We start from the raw sequence: 25,326 nt of genomic DNA, 5'->3' as shown, positions 1-25,326 counted from the left end.
CTGCTGTCCATACAGGGAACCTCACCCAGGGACCTGATAAATCCTAGGGAAAGGCAAGCCGAACTATGACTTTGGGCAAGAGGCTGTACTTCTCTGAGCGTCAGTTTTTCTTTTTTTTTTTTTTTTTTTTTTTTTTTTTTGGTTTTTCGAGACAGGGTTTCTCTGTGTAGCCTTGGCCATCCTGGACTCACTTTGTAGACCAGGCTGGCCTCGAACTCACAGCGATCCGCCTGCCTCTGCCTCCCAAGTGCTGGGATTAAAGGCGTGCGCCACCACACCCGGCTCTGAGCGTCAGCTTTTCATCTTCCATGTGTGGCTAATAGTAGGTGTCTTCAGTCAAGTGATGCTGGGAAGTGCCTGGCACAACTCCCAGATCAGCGGCTCTTCAATTTGTGCCATGTAGTCTCTCAGATGACATGCCCAGGGGATCTATTTCAGTCCATTCCAAGAGGGGACTGAGATGGGATCTTGCTATATAGCCTAGGTTGGCCCAAAATTGAAATCCCCCCAAGTGTTAGAATTACAGATATGTGCTACCATGCTTAGCACATCTAACATGGTTCCAGTTGGTGGTGATGATGATGGTGGTGATGTGGTGATGTGGTGGTGGTGATACTAGCAAGGGAGAATAGATGTTAATTTTAAAACAATAAAAAAAAGATCAATATGCTCCTGAGAAAATACACTGCAATCACTAGGAAACGCAAACAAAGCCAGAATAAGATGCTACGCACCACCCATTAGAGTGGCTACTGTCGTGTGATTTCTTTTTTTTTTTTTTTTTTTAAGAAGCAGAGAAAGGAGAAGGAGAAAGAGGAGACAGGAGCATTTGGTGACTTTCATGTCGCTGGCAGAAACGTGCGCTGACACAGCTGCCGGTGGAAACAGTGTGGTAAGCCTCAGAAACACAAACATAGAAATCACCCAGCAAGTCCCCTTCCCAGGACACACACAAAGGAAGCAGAAACAGGAACTCAGCTGGCTTTGTTCAAGCCCAAGCCCCGGGTTTATGAGAGAATTATCCACAGCAGCTCCAGGTGTAGGAGTCACCCAGTCTCCATCAGGGAACAGACAGACTGGTGGGATGGGTACAGACATAGGGGTGGTTATTTGGTCATAAAAATAAAGAAAGCAGGAATAGGGAGGTGGCTCGGCTTAGATCCCTGGCATCCAAATTAAAAACCCAAAATAGAGGCTCCTATAACCCTGGCACTGAAGAGTGGAAGGGGATGGGGCGTTCAGGGGCTCACTGGCCAGCGCTCCTAGCCAATCAGAGTGCTCCCAGCTCAGTGAGCTGAGCAGCCCATCTCAAAAATTACTGTGGAGGCTCTTGAGCCAACTTCTCCTGGCAGTTGTATCTCTCTGCCTCATCATAGACGCTTCTCTTTGAAAGCAAATAGAGACCGTAACAGAAAACCAAATGGCCAAAAGACAGAGAAGAGCTGACTGTGTGGCGCTCAGGCCCAGCAGATCCACCTACAGCACGACGTCTGTATCTAAGGCCCAGGGAACATCTCAGAAGATGGCCGGAAAGACCAGAAGAGCCAGAGGCCCAGGACATCTGCTGTGAGATTGTGTCTCCAAGAAATGGCAGGGATGCTACACACATGAAGTCTCAGCAACACGGCTGCCTCAGCAAGACCGGCACAAGGATAACACCAGTAACACGCTAACGTGGAAAGGGAAGTCTCACAGGGCCCCACCCCTGCACCCTGAACTGCCAGCAGTCAAGGAGCTGAGAGGGGGAAATTAGTCCTCCCCAAGGATGAGCCCCCTAATTGGTAGCCAGTCTTGAAATCATATACACATATAAGTAGCACTAAACAGACTCATCGGGTTGTATTTATATAATTTATACGTGTGTGTGTGTGTGTGTGTGTGTGTGTGTGTGTGTGTGTGACATTAATAATCAAAGAGGAAAAAGCCATGAAATCAGAGAGTGAGGAAGGTATAAGAGAGGTTGGGGCAAGTGGGCATGGGAGGGGTTTGAGGGAGATAAGGGAAGAGGAAAATGATGTAATAATATTTTAACTAAAAAATGTAAGTTATTAAGAAAAGGATAAAATGCATGACCTTTGCAGAGTCATAAAAAAATAAGAAGAAGGTGGAGAGCTGTAGATGAATATGTCTGATATGTATCTCTGGCTTCTACATGTACATGTGAACATATATACATGTGTACACACACACACACACACACAAAAGAGGTTCTGGCATCTACTGCACAGATGAGCCTGGGCAAAGCAAAATACGCTCCAGTCATGAGGTCCCCAGAGCTGTCATACTCCTAGGGACAGAGGAGGGAGACATCCAGGCTGCTGGGAGGTGGGGGAGGGGGTGTTTAATGGGGACAGAGTTTGCATTTGTGAAGAAAGTGCTCTGGAGGTGCAAGCTGGTGACAGTCCCCCAACAACGAGAATGTGTTTAATGCCAATGAACTAGGCGTGAAATATAGATAAATGGTTAATTTCAAGTTAGAAACCCGTTGCCGCCATCTTAAAGCCAATAAATAAGTAAACCTGGCTCTGTTGAAAGAGTGCCACCTACCTAGTGTCACAGTTTCTGTCACCATGACACAAACCTACACATCTGGGAAGAGGGAACCTCAGCTGAGAAATGACTTCCCGTGGGTCGACTGACAGGAGTGTCTGTGGGGCATTTTCTTGATTGTTGATGATGTAGGAGGACCAAGCCCACTGTGGGTGGTGCCACACTTGGGCAGGTGATCCTGGCCCGTGTAAGAAAGGAGCAGAGCACACCACGGAGGGCAAGCCAGTAAGCCACATTCCTCCATGGCCTGTGCTTCAGTTCCTGCCTCCACGTTCCTACCTTGGCTTCCTTTAGTGCCTGACTGTAACCTGTAAACAGATTAAACCCCCTCCTTCCGGTGTCCCATTGGTGGAGGCTTCACCGCAGGAAGCTACTAGGACACAGCCCACCCAGCCCTTGTGCAATCCCCAACACCAATAAACTGGACATGGCGTGGTGTCCCCAGCACTCAGGAGGAAGCAAGAAGTCATCCTCTGCTATATACTGAGTTTGTGGCCAGCCTAGGCTACAAGAGAACAGAAGAGAAGAGAAGAGAGAGAGAGACAGACAGACAGACAGACAGACAGACAGACAGACAGACAGAGACAGAGAGACACAGAGACAGAGAGAGAGAGAGGGAGAGGGAGAGAGAGAGAGAGAACTGAGCAGTGCAGGCTAGCAGCGTTGGTTCTTCAAGCAGAAGCATGCCATACCTTCCCTGGGAGCCAGAGACCCTGGAGAGTCTCTAGAAGACAGCATCTTCATATATTTCCATGTTGCTACGATAAAATACTCTGACAAAAGCAAATTAAGGGAGAAAGGCTTTATTTAGCTCATGGTTCCAGCTTACATCCCATAGAGGCACCACGTCACACCCTCAGTCAAGAAGCAGAGAGCAAGGAATGAATTCTGCTAGTACTTAGCTTACTTTCTCCATTTTATACAGTTCAGGGTTCCGTGCCTGGGCTGCAATTCCACCTATAATTAAGATGTGCCTTTCTGAATTAATTAATACGATCCCCATGGACCCACCCAGAAGCCCATCTCCCAGACAAGTCCAGATTCAGCCAAACTGACAGCATCTATTCACAGAACAGGAAGAGGCTGGGCCGGCCACGCCCATCCGTGTGGGCTTTTAAGGCTTAGCCTTCTGGTTCATGGTGTAGGAATAACAATCTGGTCATCGAACAAGAGAGGAAGCCCTGACCAGGGCCTTGGCTTGGGAGAGTCAGGGGTTAGAGCATGCTTGCATATGGGGCCCCCTCAAGCTTCCCAGGAGTTGTAGCAGTCTCACTTTCACCTACCTTCCCCCAACCAAGGAAAGAAAATAGGGTCCCTTAGAGGAGAGAATTTGGCTACCGGAACCAGGACAGAGCAGTGCTCAAGAGAAGCCACCAGAGGGCGCGCTGCACCCGTGAGCTGCAGGTCTCTCCTGCTAACCAGTGGTACAAAATGTCCAACTAGGAAGGGGCTTAGAACTGGGGGGCCCCTGTTCCAGGAATGGGGAGCCTGAAGTAGTCGGCACACAAACACTGCTAGAACAAGACACAAGGCACATCTGCCCTTTCCTCCAGCTCCCAGGGAGTTCAGCCGAGAAGGAAGCAAGTGTGAAAGTAAAGAGGGACTGAGAAGTACAACAGCACCCACACCTACCCCAGGACGCTGAGGTATGGGGAAACTGAGGCATACATTGGCGATAAAGCAGCATTCCTCTTGAGCATGCCAGTCCCAGGACCCTCTGTCCCTCCGGGAGGCACATTTGGGAACCGTGACATAGCAGTGATCATGGTTTGCAGCCCAGCTGGAGGCCGTTGATTAGCAATGGTAGCAGGCAGGGTCAGCCCATGATGGCCCATGGAAAATGGACTCTCTGGGGCTGGGTCCCTGTGGCCCTCCCTGGAGGCAGCTGGGGTCTCTCTGGCTTGTGACCTTTTTGGACTAGGAGAGGTGTGACTTTGCGGGGGGGGGGGGCCATGTTTTGTGGCCCAGGATGATGGGCCCACAGGGTTCCTCTATTTCTACTTCTAAGACATACCCACCATGAAGGGGCCCGGGAAAGTAACAGACAGCCCCAGGTTCCCATCCAGAACTGAGAACACACACAAGGCTCACTTAACTGGCAAGGAGATGCCCTGACCTGGCTCCCCTCTGTGGGAAAGACTGTAAACTTTGTCACAGGTGAAAGCAGTCTTGGCGGGCTTTACCCTTGGACACCCCATGGATACCTTGAGATACACTGAGTGGAGCCATCCTGGGCCTGGAATTCAGGAAGCAGACCTGGGGACTCCACCTGGACTATTGTTTTTCTAATCGACCCTCAAAGGGAGAAGGAGACCCCCCTTCTCACAGGCAGGCGGGGTGGAGAGAGCAACAGCAGGTTCAGACTGGGCTTGAGCGCACGTGGATCAGCGAACAGGCTGGACCAGCACGCAGGCCAGAGACACCTAAGGACCCGTCCTGTGGAACGGATACCGGAAGGTTCACTCTTTTTTTCTCTTTAACCTTTTTTCCCCTCTTGTGTAAGCTAGTTGGGTTGTATAATAAAGTTTAATTGTTAAGAAACAGAGCCTACATCCCTCCTCTTGCCTGGAGAGGAGTACTTGCCCTTTAATCAACGGCAAAACCCAGGAAACTACAGCAGCTTGCCCACTGGGCACATCTGCGATTTGAGAGCTGACTTCACACACCGCAACACTGCAGGTCCCTTGTCCACACCTGCACACACTGGGGACCATAGGGGACAGTTCTCCTTTGTGTGTGGAAGGTTGAAGAAACTTTCCAGGTGGTGTGCCATCTCTCTGAGGTGCTCCCGAGGCCACTCCGGCCCCTGGGAGCAGGAAGGGAAAGGACAGTGGCTGAGCTCACACACCCTTCCTCACCTAGACTAGCAGAAGGCATCAGAACGAGAAGCCCCCTCAGGAAAGGACTGAGATGGCTCACGGAAGACCCAGCAGGAGTTGGAGGAAGAAGCCTTCTGTAAAACTAGCAAAAATCTATGAAGTAATGGCATCCCAGGCTCCCAGGCTCCAGCTCTGTCCATAAGTCCCTAGTGGTCACTTCCTGGCCTCTCAAGAGGCCCTTTGTCTGGTGAGCCCCAGATATCACTTCCTGTCCCGCTAGGGCCTGAACAAATTGTAGAGGTCATCCCAAACAAAGCGCCTCACAGGCCAGAGAAGCCTGGATCTGCTGTGGATGTGCCCACTGACCCAGCTTCCTGCTGGGGTGGCCCAGGGGGGCCCACATAGCCTGGCAGAGATCAGAGACAGGAGGGACAGAGGCTGTGACCCTACTAAAGGCCAGAGGGGCCGAGATAAGGGACAACAGGAAGGGACGTAGGAGGGGCTGTGCTCAGATCAAAGGCCCCTAAAAGCCACCCTGCAGAAGCCAGAAGGCATTTGAAAATAAAGAGAGCACTCACAGTCCCCAAGAGCTGCTTCCGGTCAGCCCCATGCACGCACATGTGCCTGCACACATGACCCTCATCCCGTCCCATCCCATCCCCCACCCCATAGCACTTCCTTACCTGGTAGCAGAAGCAAGATGACCGCTTCCCTTGGTCCCTGAAGCTTTCTTCTAGTGACATCCATAAATTCTGACCCCTTACCCTTGACTTGGGTGTCTGGAGTACCTTTATCTCTCCCTTTGGAGGCTTCAGTCCCTGTCTTTGTGGCTCATGGGTGTGCAGCCAAGCTCTTACCTGGGACGGGTGGGTGGGTGGCAGCAGGTGGCACTGGGGACCAATTGCCCTGATGACTGGGCAGCTCCCCTGGGTCTTGCTCCAGCTTCCCAGCCCTCTTTGGCAGGCTGCTGTGACTCCTCCTCCCTGGCTTTGGAATCAGGGCCCTCTCTGGCTTCATCTGCCTTCTTGCCACCCCATACTGCAAAGACCTCACCTGTAGCTTCCCTCGCCTTGGCAGGCCAACAAGCAGATCACTCTGCCATTCCTGGTGCCCCACTCTGGATTTCTTTTTTTCTTTTTTTTTTTTTTAAGATTTATTTATTTATTATTACGTATACAGTGCTGAAGAGGGCATCAGATCCCATTATAGATGGTTGAGAGCCACCATGTGGTTGGTGAGAATTTGAATTCATGACCTTTGGAAGAGCAGTCAGTGCTCTTAACCGCTGAGCCATCTCTCCAGCCCCCACCCCGACTCTGGATTTCTAATGCATCTCCCTACCTCTCCCTTGTCCCCTTCGTGCTCTCTCCTTAACCCCTGTCCCCTGGAACCCAGTCCCCTAGACCTGTCTCCTTCAGTATAAAAGCCAATAAGCAGGCCACAAGGCCGTATAGCTGCCCTCCCCCCTACTCGGCCACCTCCCCTCCCCCCTACACACTGGTATCTGTGGCCAACTCCTCAGAGCCTTCTGAACTCACCTCCACCCCAGGGCCTTTGCACCTGCTGTGCCGCCTTTCTCAATAATGTGTATGGCTCCCTCTCCACTGAGCAGGTCTTGGCTTACATGTCCCTCCTCAGCAAACCACAAAAAAAGAAAAAAAAAGTTCCTCCCACACAAAAACACACCCACCCTCCTCCCTGCTTGATTTTCTCTGAAGCCTTTAGCACCAGCTGACCCTGATATTGGTACCTCCCCACCTCTCCTGTCCTGAGCAACCCAGCTCACGGAGCAGCCTGCAGCAATACAGCAGGACAAAACTAAAAGTGCATGATGGAGCTGGGAGACTCCTGACCCAGGGAGGCCTGGCAGGTGGGATGAGAAAAAAAAACTTTCCCTGGAGAGGAAACAGAACACACCGGCCAAGGCACAGGTGGACACTGCCTGAGTTTAGGGCTGGGAGCTCGGCCCAGGAGTTGGCAATGAAGTGCATTCATTCCTTCCTTCATGCATTTTTGATGTTTTAGAAGACAGAGTATCTCCTTGGTAACTTACAATGTTGCCAAGAATGACTTTAAACTTCTAATCCCCCTGCCTTCACCTCCCAAGTGCTGGGATTTTAGGCCTGCACAACCACATTGGCTCATGAAGTGCTAAGGACCCAACTCTGGGCTTTGTGCGTACTGGGCAAGCGCCCTGCCACCTGAGCCAGCTCCTCACTCAGAACTTGCTAAGCATAGACTTAATCCCGAAGGTCCTTGGGAGCCACTGAGAGACAAGAGCAGCGTGATAGAAGTTTTGGTCTCTTGGTTGTGTAATGTAAACAGGTTTTTGTTTTAATCCCATATATGGGAAATGAGGGGTGGGGGTGGGGCTGCTCCAGTTTGTCCACAGCTGATAACTGCCTCCTGAGAGGGTGCACGAGCTCTGTTCACTGGGAACTGCCTCGTGTGGGGGTGTGGTCTTTGCCAGTGGGCATAAACGCCAGACCCAGAGAGAGACTAGGAGCTCAGAGAAAGAAACAAGAGGCTGCTGGTGCTTTCCCCACCCCACCCCCACCCCCACCCCCACCCCCACCTCCCCCACCCCCACCCCAGCTGCTCCTGGTTGCTGTTGATGCAGTTTAATGAGAAGTGGCAGATATCCTGAACCTAGGATCGGACTTGCCCCAAGGAACCCGACAACCTTAAACAGCAGGAAGTAGCTAAGGAAAACTACACCCCTTCTCCCCACTAACGTTCTCTCTCTCTTTGGAAGGGATTGGGGTGGAGAAGGGAGAAAGAGATAATAAGAAACCAAACTAAAAAGTAGCATCTACAGCACCTACAGAGCAGGAACAGCGTGCGTTGTTCGTGAATTACACTGTCCTCCTGACCCTGCCTTCCTACCAGGGTGGCCATGGATGCAGGGAAAGCTTGTGTCCTGGGGCTTCTGGGAAGTCAGCTGAGCCACTGCCTGTCTGTGTGTGACCCTCTGCAAGTGAATGTTCTACAGCCCTCCTAAGCAGGAAGAGCCCAGAGGGCTCCAGAGAGAAAGGACCAACCCAGTTAAGATCACACTGTGTATATTTGCAATTTTTGCTGGTAATTGACAAGCGATTCACGTGGACTGATTTGATTTTTTTTTTTAAGAGGCGAGTATGGATTTGAATAACCAGGATGTTCAAAGATGCAGACTCCAGAACAACTGGAGCCAGCTATAAACACTGGCTCAGCTTGGAGCAGTTGGCCCTCGGGGGAAGTCTCAAAGGCCAGCCTTGTGCCTCCCACTGGAATGGGGCTTGAGAAAGGGACAGATGTTGACCCCAAAGGAAAGTCAGAACTGTCATCCCAAAATAGGGGGACAGTAAACCAGGCCAGCCCCCAGCCCCCAAATCCTTGAGGAAGATTGTCTAGATAAGCATGCCCTGGAGGGGGTAGGGGAGGGGGGCAGGCAGAGTGAGGAGGTGACCAGGCAACTGTAATGGGCCCCTTGACAGGAGCTAATCAATCTCCTGGCTCCCTACCTCACACTCCCCCGTCAGCGATTTGCTGAGGGAAACATCTGTCACTTTTCCGAGATGAATAACACACCAATACTGTTATTAATGTGTTTTTAAGTGGTGTTTAGAATCCACTTCATTTTAAATAAAGCGACATGGCTCTTTCCTGACTGTTTAGTCCCCAAGAGGCCTGGTAGAACATGGCTGCTGCGTCAGCAGTGTGACTCCTCTGTATTGTCCCAACGTGTGCACAGAGCCAAGGTCACAGGTGGCCGACAATTGGTGGGAGAACATGACAGAGTGAGACAAACCCACCACCAGTGAGGAGGGTGAAGTGACAGTTTCACCAAATGGTGCTAGAAGCTTCGGTATGAGCCTTCTAGAAAGTTCCATTGCAGGGGTGAACACCTGAGGCCTGCAGCCTTCGTCCCCTCCTCCGTCTTCAAAGAAGATGACACGGAAGTTGGTTGTATATGGCAAAAGTTTCAAGTGCCAAAGAAATTCACTGAGGCATTTTGTATCATAGAATGCAGAACAGCCTTAATGTCCAGGGACTACTACCCCACCCACCATCTTTGGACGGGTGGGAGGATTTCCCAGAGTCTTTTTTTTTTTTCTTTGTTTGTTTTTTGGGTTGTTTTGGTTTTGGAGACAAGAGTTTCTCTATGTAGCCCTTGCTATCCTGGAACTCTCTCTGTAGGCCAGGCTGGTCTCAAACTCACAGAGATCCCCCTGCCTCTGCCTCCCAAGTGGTGGGATTAAAGGTGTGTGCCACCAGCACCCAGCCCAGCAACAGCCAGGGCTCTTTGGAAACACATCTATTGATAAAGCCACTGACCCAGGCACAGTCACCCCAGCAACCAGGAGTGTTTGCTCCACGAGGAAAGCCACTCCATCCTTAGGCAGCACTGGCTGACAGGAAGTTCTCTCTGCAACACTGACAAAACCTATTTCACTGAAGGCCTCTCTGATTGGCCCTCGTTCTGCCCTCTGCTACCTCATAAGACCAATCCGCATATAGACAGTGATGCCAAATGGTTAGCCTCTCGTCACTTTGCCTCTTCCCCCATCCACCTTAGGCCATGAAAAGCCACATGCTCTAGTCAGGTATGGTGGTCACACTTATGACCACAATACTCAAGTGGATGAGCTATGAAACTATTGAGTTTGAGGCCAACCTGGGCTGCACATGGAGAGCCTGTCTAAAAAGCAATTTTAAAAAATGGAAAAAGGAAAACAACACCATCCCCCTGCCCTGAACATAAATCCAGTGGGATGGAACTATCTGAGCAGAATTATCTCATAAACAATCAGGCACTAGACTCTCTGCCCCCAAGGAGAAATAAGGACACATGACCACCCAGAGCTTCACACAGGGATGTTGCCAGCAGCGTCAATGTTTGTATGAGGAGGGAGCAGTCATGTGGGGTCAGGCACACACTCACGGTGCAGATGTGTGTGCGTGTGCATGTGGAGGCCAGAGTCCACTTCAGACAGCCTTCCTCCGGAACCAGTTGCCTTGGTTTTTTGAGGCAGAGGCTCTCACCAGAACCTAGAGTTCATGGCCTCAGCCAGGCTGTCTATCCAGCAAGCCCCAGAGAGGCTCCTGTCTCCTTCCCAATACTGGGATTAGAGCTGCACGCAGCCACACCCAGCCTTTTTATGAGGGATCCAACGCAGGTCCTCCATTTCTGCGTGGCAAGCATTTTACTGAACCATCTCGCTAGCCGCCCCTCCCCCCACTAGCAGCTTCTTTATAGCCGGAACTGGAAACGACCCACACACGCATCTCTAGATGAGTGGAAAATAAAGGGCCAACACTCCTTGCAGTAGACTTTTACAATGAGAAGAATACACACAGCGGGTGGTCACCTCAAACACTACGCTGCAGGAAAAAAGGGGGAACACAGCCAATGCATTGTATGACCCCATTTATTAGATAGCCAGGAAAAGAGAATGTTCTAGCCTGGTAGTACACAGATCAGGGGGGGTTGCCCCTGGGACAAGATCAGAACAATCCCCAAGGCTGAGGGAAACAGGAAACCTTCTAGGGGAGACAGGCATGCTGGCATACCTTCACAACGGGGTGCTTCTGCGGGTGTGTGTGGAAACCTGGGTTGCACATGGAGCTGTACCTACTACATGTGTCTCCTAGAGACTGTGGTGGGAACTTTTCCTGGGAAAGACAGAGACAAATGTTTGCTCCACCCCGCCACCCCCGCCCCGACATAGCATCAATGGCAGATCGAGGTCCTATTCCACCAAAGCCCAACTTGGTAAATCCGTTTATTGAGCTTTCTTAGGGTGGAGCCACTTACAAGAACCTGAGGAACCCCAAACCAGCCGCATCCCTGGAAAGTCTCATCCCAGCACGAAGACAACTTCCTCCTGGATGGAGCCCTGGCTTTAGTCAGCCTTCCGTAGTCTGTACAGTCTAGAGCTCCGGGGGGGGGGGGGGGTGGGAGGGTCAGGGGGCGTGGCCAGAGTGTCAGGTGAGGGTCTGAGGCTCCTCCCACCACTTCATTCAACCAGGGAATGTCCACAGGGGGTCTCCTGATGGAGTTCGCCAAGCGCTGTGCTCAGAGCACAGAATCCATCCCTTCATTGAGTGACATAGCAAACAGTGGCCACACTGAGGGCCTCCAAGCCCAGCCGTTTCTAATTAGCACATAACCTGACCAGCGCTAATGGACCGCAGCTGCTCAGCGGGCTTGGCTCTAATGACGTTTTGGCAGAAGGCTCAGGGCGGAGTCAGAAGTCAAGCCCAGGTCTTCTGACCCACCGGCCAGTCCCCGCCCCCCTCCCCCGACCCCGCTGTGTGGGAAGAACTAAAACCCAAGGCTTCTAGAGTATTCTGTGGTTCTCCCAAGATGCCTGACATCTGTAATCTCATTTCCCGAACTAATCCCATTTAACACAGTCAAGTGTGTAACGGATAGGAGGGGCTGGGAGGGCGCGCCACTAGTTTATTTCCAGCAGGCATCTATGTTGATGGCGTGGGGCCCAGGCCGGCCTGACTGTTAAGCTTCTGGACAGCCCACCTGGTTAAGCATTCTAGGCGGTGGAGTCAGGCTGGGAGAGACTCCAGACACTAATGAGAGACCCTGAGCAGGATGCCGAGCCCCCCTGAGCTTTAGCCTTCTCGTCTATAAAGCGGGGTGGCATAGTCTGTGCCTCCGTCCCCCGATAATCTTCTGGAGATATTGGATGCATGACAGAACCTGGTCAATGCCGTCACTCCTGGCCTGGCTATGGTTATTAGTGCCTTCATTCTTTGAGTTTTCACAATTGAATTTTTGTTTTGTTTTGTGTTGGGGAGTTTTTTGGGGTGGTTGGGTTTTTGGTTTGGTTTGGTTTGGTTTTTCAAGACAGGGTTTCTCTGTGTAGCCTTGGCTGTCCTGGACTCTCTTTGTAGACCAGGAGGACCTCAAACTCACAGAGATCCTCCTGCCTCTGCCTCCCCAACTTGATCATTTACTAAGGTCTATTTTGTTCCTATTTTATAGATAAAGAAACCGAGGCTGCAAGGGGCAAAATGGCCTGGGCTCATACAGCAAATAAGTGGCAGAGATGGATTCAATCGCACACTTCCTGTGTGCCTGGAACCCTGTCTCTATGGCACCATAGTGTCTCTCAACTGGGCCATAGTGACAGGTAAACGGGGGGGGGAGGGGGGGTCTCTAAAATGGAAAGGCATGGCCAATAGTCTTTAGACTATGGGGTCCACCATTTTGAAGCCCCAGATGGCACAGACGATACTATCATGGCCGCATTCTTGAGAGTGACTAGGGCTTCAGCCAGTTTGGTGAGGATTAGGTCTGTGGGTACTAAGGTGAGGATGCTTAATTTGAGAGCCTGACGTGCAGCCATGAGCTAAGAGGTAAGTCAGGTGGGTCCCAGTGGCACCTTCTGAATAGGTTACCTTCGTTCCTCCATGCTGGGAATGCCTGGGGTACCAGCAAAACTCGCCTGCTGGTGGAGTGGGTTCCCTAAAGGGCCAGAGAGGAGTGCTCCAAGGGCAGCCCCCAGGAGTAAGGTCCCACCCTAGCAGGAGGTCACCGCTCATGCAAAGGAACAGTGGAGAGGTAGGAGAGAGGAAACGGTAGACCCGGGTTCAAATCCTGACTGCTCTATGAGCCTGGATATCTTCTTGCCTTCTCAGAGCTCTGTCTGTTTAATCTACAAAGTGGGGAGCAGCTGTGCCAGCTGTACAGGGGTGGACAACCCTTAGATAAAAAAAATTATTTCTCAGGACAGGGTAAGCAATGGCCACTTTGATTACTGTTTGCCACCTTCCCCATCAGAAACGGCATCCTTGCCACTTCCCTGAGGGCGTGAGTCCCAGACGCTCCACATAAAAGTCCTTCCAAATATCTCCCTGCTGCGGCTGCTGCTTGAATGCGCAAATGCAATAAACACCTGGTACAGGATCACGGTCAAAACTCAAGGAAAACTGAAGCCCCGTAGTGATAGAGGCTGTCCAGGACATCTCAGCTGCAGAGGTGAAGGAGGGGGGAGCCCCTGAACCCTGGTAGTTAGTCACATGATTACAAATCTAAAATTCCATCATCTTGTCCACGGAGACATGCACGCTTTCTGTGAGTAAGCTAAACCTCTTTATTTAGGTTAAATTCTCTTAAGATCTTTAAGCGTTTCCTATATTCCAAGCACCAGACACGTGTACCCCTGTGTGGTCTCTGGCACACCTGCCCGCTTGGTCAATGGCACACAGAGACAGAACCCACCCGGTGAACACCTGAGCCAGCAGGAGGATGTGCACGTTGCAGTTTCCTGGGCCCAGATGCAGCAGCACGGGCAGACACGGGGTACACAGCATCTGAGCTAGACAGGCGTGCCTTCAGAAGCACACGTTTTGGACAGATTTTCTACGTTGCTGGGAGTAACCGATTGACAGCAGCTCTGCTGACCTGGGGTCTATCTGAACCCTATGACCTCAAGCATGTTGCAGAGCAGAGCAATCACTGGGGGGGGGGGGGAGGGGGGCTGAGCGGAGAGGAGCATCTGTTAGCATCCATGATGGGCTGTGGGAGAAGGCCCCGACTTGGCGTTGCTTCTCCAGGCCACTGCTCATCAGACCCCAGGTTCCCACACAGCCTGCAGCATGGCGGGGGCGGGGAGGAGAAGGCAGGGTTCCCAGGGGAGCAGGAGTGGTGACTAGCCTGACTGACTCCTCATCCTTCCAGGTCAAGACTGTGCCCAGGGCTGGAGAGATAGCTCTGAGGTTAAGAGTGTAGTACTAGCCAGGCACAGTGGCACACACCTGTGATCCCAGCACTCGGGAGGCAGAGGCTGGTGGATCTCTGTGAGTTTGACCCCAGCCTGGTCTACACAACGAGTCCAGGACAACCAAGGCTACACAAAGAAATCGTGTCTTGAAAAAAAAAAACAAAAGCAAGCTGGGCATGGTGGCACATGCCTTTAATCCCAGCACTCGGGAAGCAGAGGCAGGTGGATCTCTGTGAGTTCAACGCCAGCCTGGTCTACACAACGAGTCCAGGAAAGCCAAGGCTACACAGAGAAACCCTGTCTGGGAAAAGAAAAAAGAAAAGAAAGAAAACAAAACAAAGAGCGTAGCACTGCTCTTGCCGAGGACCGGAGCTCAGTTCCCAGCATCCACACTGGGTGGCTCAAGACCATCTGTAACTCCAGCTCCCAAGAAAGACGCACCTGAGCGCATATTCCCGGCACATACAGACATCTAAACATAAATAAAGATTAATCTCTAAAAATTTTTAAGAAGATGATGCCCAAGCAACCATGAGTCAGCGAAGGATCCCCTGGAGACCCTAGGAAAGCAGAACCGGGGTCCTGAAGGGCAGGAAACTGGACAAAGTGTATCTTGTGGCAGGTTGGTGAAACGTTTACACCGGTGACCTTCAAAGCCAGGAGCCCCACTTCGCACCCCTTCTGCCGTGTATGAGCTGTGTGGCCCTAGACAACGTAATTCATTTCTCTGCGACTCTGCTTGCTCAGCTGTCCAATGGAGATCATGTGTCCCACTGGGATGTTATACAGGAGAAGAACGTGAGGGGGGAGAGAAGAGGAGGGATGTTAAGTGACCTCACACCCAGGGCAGAGCAGGGCAGTCACTCGGCTATGAGAGTCTTTTCTAAGAAGAGCCTTGGACAGGAAGGGGTCGGTAGCAACTGGGCAATGCCACGGATTGCAAAGCTACTGCCCACGAGCCCAGACACAGGCCACAAATGGCCTCTGTTTGCCCACACAGCCTTGCTTTGTTTCCCCTTCTTTTTTCTTCGTAAATTGTTGCCAGCACTTTAAAAAAAAAAAAATTAGAATTCGCATCAAAAATCCAAATTATCTGCTTCTCTTTGAAAAGTTCAAAGATTTGGCAGTGCCAGGCTGCCTTCTGGCCTGGCAACTTTCAGCCAGAGCTGAGTGGCAGAGTCTCTGCTGACTCCATGTCTGTGGCTCCTGGATCCTCCCAAGGCATCCACCTTCCTTTCAGTCCTCCCTGCACCTGGACCTCTTGTTGTTTGTTTGTTCTAGGGTAAGGTCTCTTGCTGCCCAGGCTGGCCTCAAACTTACAATTGACCAAGGATGACCTTGAACTTCTGGTTTGTTTTGCTTTATTTTGTTTTGTTTGAGACAGGGTGTCTCTGTGTAGCCTTGACTGTCCTGGACTCACTTTGTAGTCCAGGCTGGCCTCGAACTCACAGTGATCCGCCTGCCTCTGCCTCCCAAGTGCTGGGATTAAAGGCGTGCGCCACCACACCCGGCCCTGAACTTCTGATTCTCCTGCCTTGACCATAGGCCACTATGCCCAGGTCCATGTGCTACTGTGTTACCTGCCCAGCCTCTGCACCTGGACCTCCTTGAAGCATGAGAAGAAATGGGGAGACATGAACTTCCAGGGCCACATCGTGGCAGAGAACTGGGACTAGGGCTTGCTTGGTTCATCCTTTGGAGCAGTAGGTGGTGCCCAGGACGCTGGCTAGGACCCAAGTCTCTTGACCCTGCAGCTCTGGCTGGGAAGAAAAGAGCAGTACAGGGCATTTGTCTTGGTCCTCAGTGTCTCCATCTGTCAAGTGGAACAGTAATTCCCCACCCCTGCTCCACCCCTCCCCCTCCCCTGCCCCACCCCTCCCCCTCCCCTGCCCCACCCCTGCCTTAGTGGTCCTGATGGGAAAATGAGCTTAAAGAAGTGAGGATCTGGGCATATGGCCTAGGCTTCTGTTACTGCTTGGGGATGCCAGCTGCTGCCTCCGACATGCCGATGCATGTGCAGGACCTCACCCATTCCTCCAAGCAAGCTGGGTATCAATCTACTTAGCCCCACCCCCCCCAGGGCAGATGGAGCAAACAGAGGCTCAAAAAATGGAGAGCCGTGAGTGATGTAGCCAGGGCTTGGGATTCCAACCCAAGTTTAAGCCAGAATGGTCTGGCCCCAAAATGGCTCATAGCAGGAGCCTCTGCCATGCCCACACAGAACTACTGAAGGCCTACTGTGTGCGAGACACTGCTGAAAGTCCCGGAGGCACAGTAGGGAACACAAGAGATGAGGTCTCCACTCCAGAGCTCAGTCTGAGACAGGGGTGGGGCCTTAGGAAGATGACATCACACAGGAGGGTCCCACCTGTCAGGCCCTGGGTGAAGAAGAGAAAGAGCCTGGTGATTTGTGGACGTGGAAGACCAGCGAGGGCCAGCATGACCAAAGCAAGGAGAGGATACAAGAACTTAGCCCACAGGTCAACTCCCTGCGCAGATGGGCCCTTTTCTGAGAGAATAAAAACAACAGAGCTCCTGCCCCTAGCAATCCTGGCGTCCAGCTCCTAGGCATGGACATACAGAGCACATAAAGAGGGCCATCTATATTCACACGTGCTTGTGCCAACACACCTCGCAGCCCAGCCAGGAAGAAAGGCTGGAAGGGGAAGAAGAGGTCAGGCAGACACAGAGCCCCACATTTGCCGTAAGTGCCCAACATCATGCAGCTGTGCCCTCCTTGGCTCCTCACATCACTGAGGGGCACCACCCCCTTAGGCTAAAGGCTCAGGCATCCCTCTCACCAAATAGCTCTCCTACTTTCCTTCTCAGGCCTTAGAGGAAACCTGAGTCCACTCACCTCCCCCCTACATCGGTCTGACCTGCTCTTGTGCCCCCCCACCCCACCCCACCACTACCACCACCTGATGGTGGAGAGCCCAGGACAAGCACACAGCAGCAATCCTAGGGATGTGGAGGCAGGGACCCAGAGTGTTAGCAGAGTGATGTCACCAGCCCAGGGCACCTGCTGATGGATGTCTAAAGCACGCTTTTAGATACACACACACACACAGCAGTGCATACATACACACACACACACATGCACTAGTGTATACATTTTGAGTTCTCTTTCATGGGTATCAGGTTACCCTCTGGGGCTGATCCAGGACAAAACAGGAAATCCCAGAACCAAGCCAGCCAGATGAGGCAAGGGGCTGGGAATCTGAAACCCCCCTCTGCTCTCCACAGCCTCCCACCCGACCCTGCCTCCTGCAAGCTGGGGCTAGCTGCCAGGAATGTCCTGGAGGAGCAGTCCACCTCCCTCTCCTCAGGCACTGACAAGGCTCAGCCATGGAGTCACAGCTTCAAATTCCTGCCCTTTACAATTCCCCAGACCCCAGGCGTAGCTCCCTATCTCCATTGTAAGTCCACCTTTATGGATATGTGGGTTTCCCAGACCTAGAGGCTAGGAAATCACCAAAGCCAAACGTGCAGTTGGCCTGATGTCCAGCAGGGGGCGTGCATGCTTTATTTGCCCGAAGATGGCTTGCAGGGAGCCAGAAATGGGTTCGCCTTTCCTTTAGCAGCTTCCCGGTTGAGGCACGGCTCCCCCACCATGCAAACACCAGGCATTTGCACCTTTGCATACACTGTGGCCCTGCCAGGCTGCAGACAGAGTGAACCATCTTACTTCTGCTGAGGCCTCCTCTGCTCAGTCTGCATCCAGACCCCCTACGTCTTTTCATTGCCAGGCTGCCCCTCAACAGGGAGAGATGCCCGGGTGGAGGAGTGACTGATGGGTAGAAGAAACCCAGCTACAAACCACCCACATGGTTCAGAAACAAATAATTCAATGCAGAAATCCCCGAGAAGACTTTTTTTTTTTTTTGGCCAGGCAAGCACACTTAAAAGTGAATTATAGCCTCAGGCCCTCTTTTTTTTTTTTTTTTTTTTTTTTTTTTTTTTTTTTTACATTGTTTTATTTTGAGACAGGGTCTTACTCAAAAGCTCAGGCAAGCTTTGAACTTAGGCTCATCCCCACTTGGCCACCCTAGTAGTTGGAAAACTAGGTTCTGCCATCAAGCTCGGTGCAATTTAGAAACTACAAAGCACTCACTGAGATCTGATGGTCACCTTGTGATCTGATTTGATCTTTTCAGTCTGTTGGGCTTGGTGACATTACCCCCATTTTACAGAAGGGAAAACTAAGGTTTAAACGGGGTCCAAGGTCACAGCAGAACTCCAAATCCAGTCCCTCTGTTAACTAGTCCTGAGTCCAGCCCTCTGCTAATCCCCAGCCAAACCCTCTGGGTGACCCCAAGAAGAGGCCAAATGTGGCAAAGTCCTGATGGTTGCCTGGAAGTACTGCTCCTAGCTTCTCACAGGTTCTAACCTAATTCTCCGCCTAACCCAATCCCCGCCTCACTGTGACCCAACAAAAGCAAATGCACCGCCTACGTTGGCGACAGTGTGTGATCCTCATACAGACCCGCTGGAAATCCCTCTGGCTGTCCTCATTTACAGGTGAGGAGAAGAGGGTCCCAAGAAGTTAAACCGTTGCCCAAGGCCACTCAGCCATCAGGTACCAGCAGCACTATTCAAACCCAGGACTGTGCACCCCCAAAAGCCAAGCTCTCAGTCATGTCTACACTGCCTTCCTACAATGCATCGGTTCTCAACCTGTGGGTTGCGACCCCTTCAGAGCTGAGCCTCCCTTTCACAGGGGGTCATCTATCAGATATTTGCATTATGACTCATAACAGTAGCAAAGTTGCAGTTATGATGTAGCAGTGAAATAGTTTTATAGTTTGGGGCCACCGTAACATGAAGAACTGTTTTAAAAGGGTCACAGCATTAGGAAGGTTGAGGACCACCCCTCTAATATGCTCTGAAGAGGATCTCCTGGCTGAAGCTCAGCTAGATTCACCCCAAAAAGCTGATGACCTGGAAGGCTCCTGACACAGAGTCAAGGCCAGAACCCCAAACACCAGAAGGCAGCTTTGCTAGATAAAATGAGCCCCTCCCCCCTCCGAAATAACCTATCCCCAGATTTTCGTCTTCATACAAGCTGTGACTAACACAGACCCTGTCCTTGCCAGCCATCACCTTTCTCTGAGCCTAGAAGAGTCCTTTGGTAATCTAAGCCTCAGTTTTAACATCTGTAAAGTGGGATGATAGTGCTGGGGTCGCAGATCCACTAAGGGTTTCTCTCCCATCAAGCTCCCAAGGCAGTGATTTAACCAAGAGAGCTCTCTCATCGCTAGTCCCTTCACTGAGCAGACCTGCAGACACTGCTAGGCTGAGCCGGGCCAATCCTGTCTGCACTCCTGTTCATCCTGTAAATGGGATCCAGGGTTGTTTGGAAAATGAGAGATCAGGCAGGTAAAGGCCCAGAGCAGCGGCCAGCACAGAGCAGAGCCCCATGAAGGCAGCTGTTTGGATTTCATTACAGGTCCTCAAGGTCTAATGGAGAAAAAAGACTATTATTTAAATAACTGCCACCCAGGGAGAGTGCCACTGGTTCCAGGGAAGTACTGTCAGCCCTCTGCAGGAATCAGGGAAGAATTCCAAGAAAAGGTGCCAAGGGAAGGAAGGCTAAGGAGGACTGGGCCCTGAGATGAGAGGTGGATGGTGCTCCTGGATGGTGCTCCTGGAGGGTGCTCCTGGAGGGTCCTCCTAGATGGTGCTCCTGGGGGGTACTCCTGGGGGGTGCTCCTGGAAGGTGCTCCTGGAGGATGCTCATGGAGGGTGCTCCTGGAAGATGACAAGGAGGTTCAGGACCTCAGAGGCCACTGGGCACATTAGACCATGCCCTGGGCCATGTCTGGGTCAGTTTGAGGACACACAGGTGGGAAGAGGCAACAGGTAGATGAGGGACAGAATCCAATCTGCCTGTATGAAAACGCGGTACGGGCAGGGAGTAGGATGATAGGCCCAAGGGCAGAGTCTAGAAAGTCTGCAGTGGAGAGAAGATGGACTGAAGAGGCTGAGCCTGAGGCAGCAGCCAGGATGAAGGAGAGAGCAGTGAGGGCTGCTTTCAACCCCCAGCGCTCCTGCCTGGGAAGAGGGGGTGATGATGCAGGGCAAAGATGGAGGTGACCGTGACCACAGTCAGCTAGAACCAGAGTGAGGCTGGGCTGGGGAGGGGCACAGCACACACCCTGAGTCACTTGGCTTATTGGATTTCCGGGAAGTTGTGCCCCTCCCCCATGCCCCGGCAGCCAAGGCCACCCTTCAAAGCTGAACTGTCACTTGGTCTGGGAGCTCAGGTATTGTATAAGAACTGGAAGAACATGGCAGGGACAGACTGAGAAATCTCAGAGCCAGCTCTGGAAGGGCTGGGCCTCAGGGCTGACAGACCACGATGGAGAGGCCTGGGACTTCGGGACAGTTGATAGAACTGGCCAACGAGCTGTGTGACCCGGAGCCTCCTCCTCAACCTCTCTGAGCCTCAGATGGCAATCTAACTCCTCCTGAGAAGGAGTGATTTTGTGGTTTGTTAAATAAAGCATAGCTAGTGCTCGGCCTGACGCAGGCTCTCTGGGAGGTGGGCGTGACTGTTGGTGTTGAAAAACGGACTTAAGCGCTGATGCAGAGTCCGACCTGGACCCTCAGCCTTCAAAGGTACCCACTCCCCGAACCAAGAGAGCTATCAAGATGGCTCAGGGTAAAGGCACTTGCTGCCAAGCCTGACTCACCTGAGCTTGATTCCTGAGCTCTGAGCCTAAATGGGGGAAGAAGAGAACCAAGCCCTGCCAGTCATCTGCCAACCTCTACATGACCTCTACATAACCTCTACAGGTACGCCAGGAACTTGTTTCCTCTCTCTCTCTTTTCCTCCCTCCCTCCTTCTCCTCCTCAGCATGGTGTCACATGGAAGCCAATATCTGACTGGATTGGCACAATGTCTCTGTGATAGACATTGCACCCATTTACAAACACCCTGAGGCTCCCTTGGATGAACTGAGGCTTAACCTCACACAGATAGTGACAGGGCAGACTCAAACCACTTCCCAGACAGAACCCAAGACCTTTCCCACAAGCCCCTCCCAAGTGCCAAGTAGTCCCAGCTAGTGTTTTATGGGGCACACGCTGTACTTGTACCTGCCATAATCTGGGACCAACTCAGCTAGCAATGACCCTAATGGGGTGGATCCCAGTTCCCAGGGGACAACTGAGGAAGAAAGAGTGTAAGAGCCCTCCCCAGGGTCCAGGCTGACAGCAGATCCAGTGTCTTAGCCGAGGTGGAGGATGAGATCCAGTTACAGGCAAATATCAAGTGGACAGTGAGGACAGGGTGGTAGCTTTCCCAGTGGCTCCTGCCATGGATCTGTCCTCACAGAGGTGGGCCACCCCTCAGGGTCCACCAGGGTTCCCCCAGGAATGCTGACCCTGACCCACATCCATCCTCTCTCTCCAATGAGCACTCCCCGAGCCACAGACTCATCTCCCTCCTCCCTGGAAGAGCTGCTCCCTGGAGCTGGGCATGGAGCCAGGCCCTGCCTGGCCTGAAGACGCAGCCCAGCCTAGGGAGGAGGCTCTGGCGAGCAGCCCGTTACCACGTGCCCTTCAGTAATGAGATTAATGAAAATAATAGTTCTGAGCGGAGCTGGCCGCCAGCAGTCACCTACGGGAACACTTCATAGGTTTCGCTCATGTTGCCCTCCCCAGCCTTAGGAGGAAGCACTACTGTGCCTCCACTTGACAGGCAGGGAAACTGAGGCAGGGGACAGTTCTAGAGTCTTCCATGAGAAAAGAGAGCAGGCACCCTTGACGGAACACCTATTCCATTTTGAACCTCAGGGCACTCACTGGGAATCGCGCAAGCCAAATCCCTCTTGTCTGCCACAGGGTGGGTAGGGGCAGGAGATTGTCCCCCTTCCTGGGGGAGGGAGGGTTGGGTTTGAATCTGCAGCTCAGGTGGCTACCAATGCCCATCCTTGTCTCAACACATGACTCCCTAGAAGTCTGTGTCAAGGCCAGAGCACAGGGGGATACCAGGAGAGGCTCCTTGAAAGCAGCAGTATTAGGGCATATGTGAACTGGGTCTTGAAGGATGAATAGGAGTTCAAATAGATGAGGGAAGAGGGCACCAGCACGTGCAAAACTCAGGAACCCAAAGGACAAGTCCTGATTGTCTCTCTTAATTACAGGTGACTTTTTCCAAGTTTATCTCTGTGCCTCAGTTTCTTCATCTGTAAAATGGGAACAGTAGCCCTGAGCTTGTGAGGACCGAGTGAGAGGGTAACACTGCATGGCCACCTGTCTCTGGGAGAGGCAGTGGACTTGCCAGCTGCTGAGTGAATGGGTCCTGGGTTCAGACGCCAGCACCAAATAAACAGGGTTGTTTAATATGCAGCTATTATCTTAGCGCTTAGGAGTGGAGGCGGGAAAATCTGAAGCCCAAGGTCGTCCTTGGCTACATTGTGAGTGGAGGAAATCAGGGTAACTATACTGTAGCCCCAGCACTGAACAGGTAGAAGGAAGCTCAGGAGTTCAAAGCCATCCTTGGTCATAAGTGTGAAGCCAGCTTGGGCTACATGGAACCATCTTATAAATAAATAGATGATAGATAGATAGATAGATAGATAGATAGATAGATAGATAGATAGATAGATAGACAGACAGACAGATAAGGGCTGGAGAGATGGCTCAGTGGTTAAGAGCTCTTCTTCCAGAGGACCCAGGTTTAATTCCCAGCACCCATAGGGTGGCACACACCTGTCCAGTTCCAAGGGATCTGGCGCCCTCTTTCTGCCTCCTCGGGCACTGCATGCATGTGATGTATAGGCATTTATGCCGGCAAAACAGCCACATATGGCTTTAATAATTAAATAATTTTAGAGAATTTCCTAAAAAGAAATAGTAAGGAAGAAGGAAAGAGAGCGTTCCACTTGGTCAGCTGACCACCTCGCAGTGCGCCTCTGCCAGCAGCATGTCCCCAAAGGCAGAGGTAGCCCTTGCCCTTTCCTATTTAATTTTCATTATATCTTTATTTATTTATTCTGTGTGCATGTGTATACATGGTAGGTGGAACTACACACGTGCTGTGGCTCAAGTGCGGCCATCAGATGCCTATGACTCTGGCTCGATTAGAGCAATCCCACTGTCCCCTCTGGCCAGCTCCTGTGACGTCCTTGTTCTACAAGGTGCCAGGCCTGGTCCCTGTAGAACACCAGCTCTGGAACAGGACAGAGGCTTTGGAATGCCCGCCGTCATGGACTCCGGGCAGTGGAGGAAAACGCCTAGAACCGCATCTCCTCCCCAAGGAAGATGCCACCACTCTACCTCTGTTTTACAAGCCGATTGCTGGGGGGTTGTTGGGGGGGGGGGTCTAAGTTTTTTTTTTCTCTGTTGCTTGCCATACTTATCACATAGTGTTTCTCCCTCTGAGCACCCAGGGATCCCCAAATGGACATGGAAGCCCTATTTCTGGTTCTAAATGCCAAGATACCATCATGCTCCAGGCCAGCCTCACTGTGGACCAGGCCTCTGTGGCCTGATGGGATACCAGAAACACCGCGGAGGTTCCCTTGGCAGTTCCTGCTAGCTTGTTCTCCAGTGGGCCAGAATGAAGGTGACAGCCTCGAGGGCCAGGAGAGGGAGGGGGCGGGGGCGGGGGCAAGAGCAGGGGGCGGGGGCGGGGGAAGGGGGCGGGGGCTTCTGATAGATTCAAATGTGTCCAGGGTTTCGAGGGAGAGATGGCTTTTACCTATAAGAAGCAGGCTGGGCCTGAATGTGCAGTGAAGGCTGCAAGACACAGAAAAGAAGCGATTGGAAGCTAATGAGTATTGATTACAAAGGGAAAGCGGGTTAATTGAGTGAGCCAGTAACTTGGTTGCCAAGGTAACATCTTACTTGAAATCTAATCATCACCCCAGCGGGTATACCCAGGATCAGCACGGGGGACGGAGGATGTGACGGAATGGCTCCTATCTGAGGACCAGGAATCTGAAACATGAAACTATGGCCAAGGGCTGGAGACAGGAGGCCAGTCAGGAAGCCCTGCCACTGAGCCCGAGGCCTGGTACCTTCTCTGTTGATCTGTTTACACTAAAAGCCAGAGAGAAACCTGCGGTGCTCTGGGCAGGCCATCGGCTGTCTGCTGGCTAGAAACGGTGGGTGCGAGAGGAAGAACCCTTTTTCCTGTGAAGTGGAAGAAGACCCAGCTTATTTGCAGAGACACAGATGACATCTCAGCTCAGGAAGGAAGTGATAGTTTATGCTTAGGCATTATGTTTCTCTGCATTCGCCCCAGATTAGGTTGAATGCAGAAAACAGTCAGAAAGATGGACTCAGCGTCTGATAGAGCACTAGCCTGGTGAGCGTGAGACCCTGGGTTCAAGCCTCAGCAGAAGCAAGAGTGTAGGAGGAGGAGGAAGAGGAGGAGGAGAAACCCACTACTTTTGTCAGCAAGTCTCTCAGTTCCTTGAGGTAACGTCACTGTTTATCTTTTTTTTTTTCAATTTAGTTTATGTGTATGGGTGTTTTGCCTCTCTCTCTCTCTCTCTCTCTCTCTCTCTCTCTCTCTCTCTCTCTCTCTCTATCTCTCTCTCCCCCCCCCCAGTGTGTGTGTGTGTGTGTGTGTGTGTGTGTGTGTGTGTGTGCGTGCACACGCAGTACCCTCTAAGGCCAGAAGAGGGCATAGGCTTCCTCAAGACTGGAGTTGAGGCAGCTGTGTGAACCACCATGTGGGTACTGGGTATTGCAGGAGAGCAGCCATTTCTCTTAACCACTCTTTTTTGTCTTTGTTTGCCCTTATTTGTCTAATTTTTATTTCCTCGGAGAAAGGAAGGGAAGGGAAAGGAAGGGGAGGGAAGGGGAGGGGAGGAGAGGGGAGGGGAGGGGAAGGAAATCCCTGAAGTGTGCTTGGCCTTCTCCACACACCTGGAGTCAGCCTTCCTGACACTCCAGTGTCAGGGTTCACTTGCTTGCTACCAAAGCACCCACCTTAAAAGACATCCATTTGCAACTGCCGGGGGAGTGGACTGCCTCGGTGCCTATTTAAGGCACAAGAGATTGTTTTTCTGAATGAGTACCAGCTGGTTTCAGCCCCTGCGGGACAGAGAAGAGGTGGCATATAGCTGTGTGACTTGACATGGACGAGGTGAGATTTAATGGTGACCATCGAAATCGCACTAGGATGACAACACCATCTCTGGCCCGGAGGAGAGACTGGAGGGCAGCCCACAGCAGCCCGGTGTGGAGCATTTACCACAGTGGCAGATGTGACT

The 25,326-nt window shown here is 51.9% G+C and overlaps 1 long non-coding RNA gene across 1 annotated transcript; it reads left to right on the top strand.

The window, feature by feature from the left end:
- Window positions 1-20,592: 20,592 nt before the first annotated feature.
- On the top strand, window positions 20,593-24,455 carry LOC311599349. The gene is made up of 3 exons (XR_014779872.1): window positions 20,593-20,893; window positions 23,494-23,669; window positions 24,351-24,455. It is a non-coding gene; the product is annotated as an uncharacterized lncRNA (long non-coding RNA).
- Window positions 24,456-25,326: the final 871 nt, after the last annotated feature.

Source organism: Acomys minous (assembly GCF_964271855.1).
Source record: "Acomys minous genome assembly, chromosome: 6".
In the NCBI taxonomy this organism is placed as follows: Eukaryota; Metazoa; Chordata; class Mammalia; order Rodentia; family Muridae; genus Acomys; species Acomys minous.
Note: the sequence above shows the minus strand (reverse complement) of the source record. Positions and strands in the feature narration are given on the sequence as shown.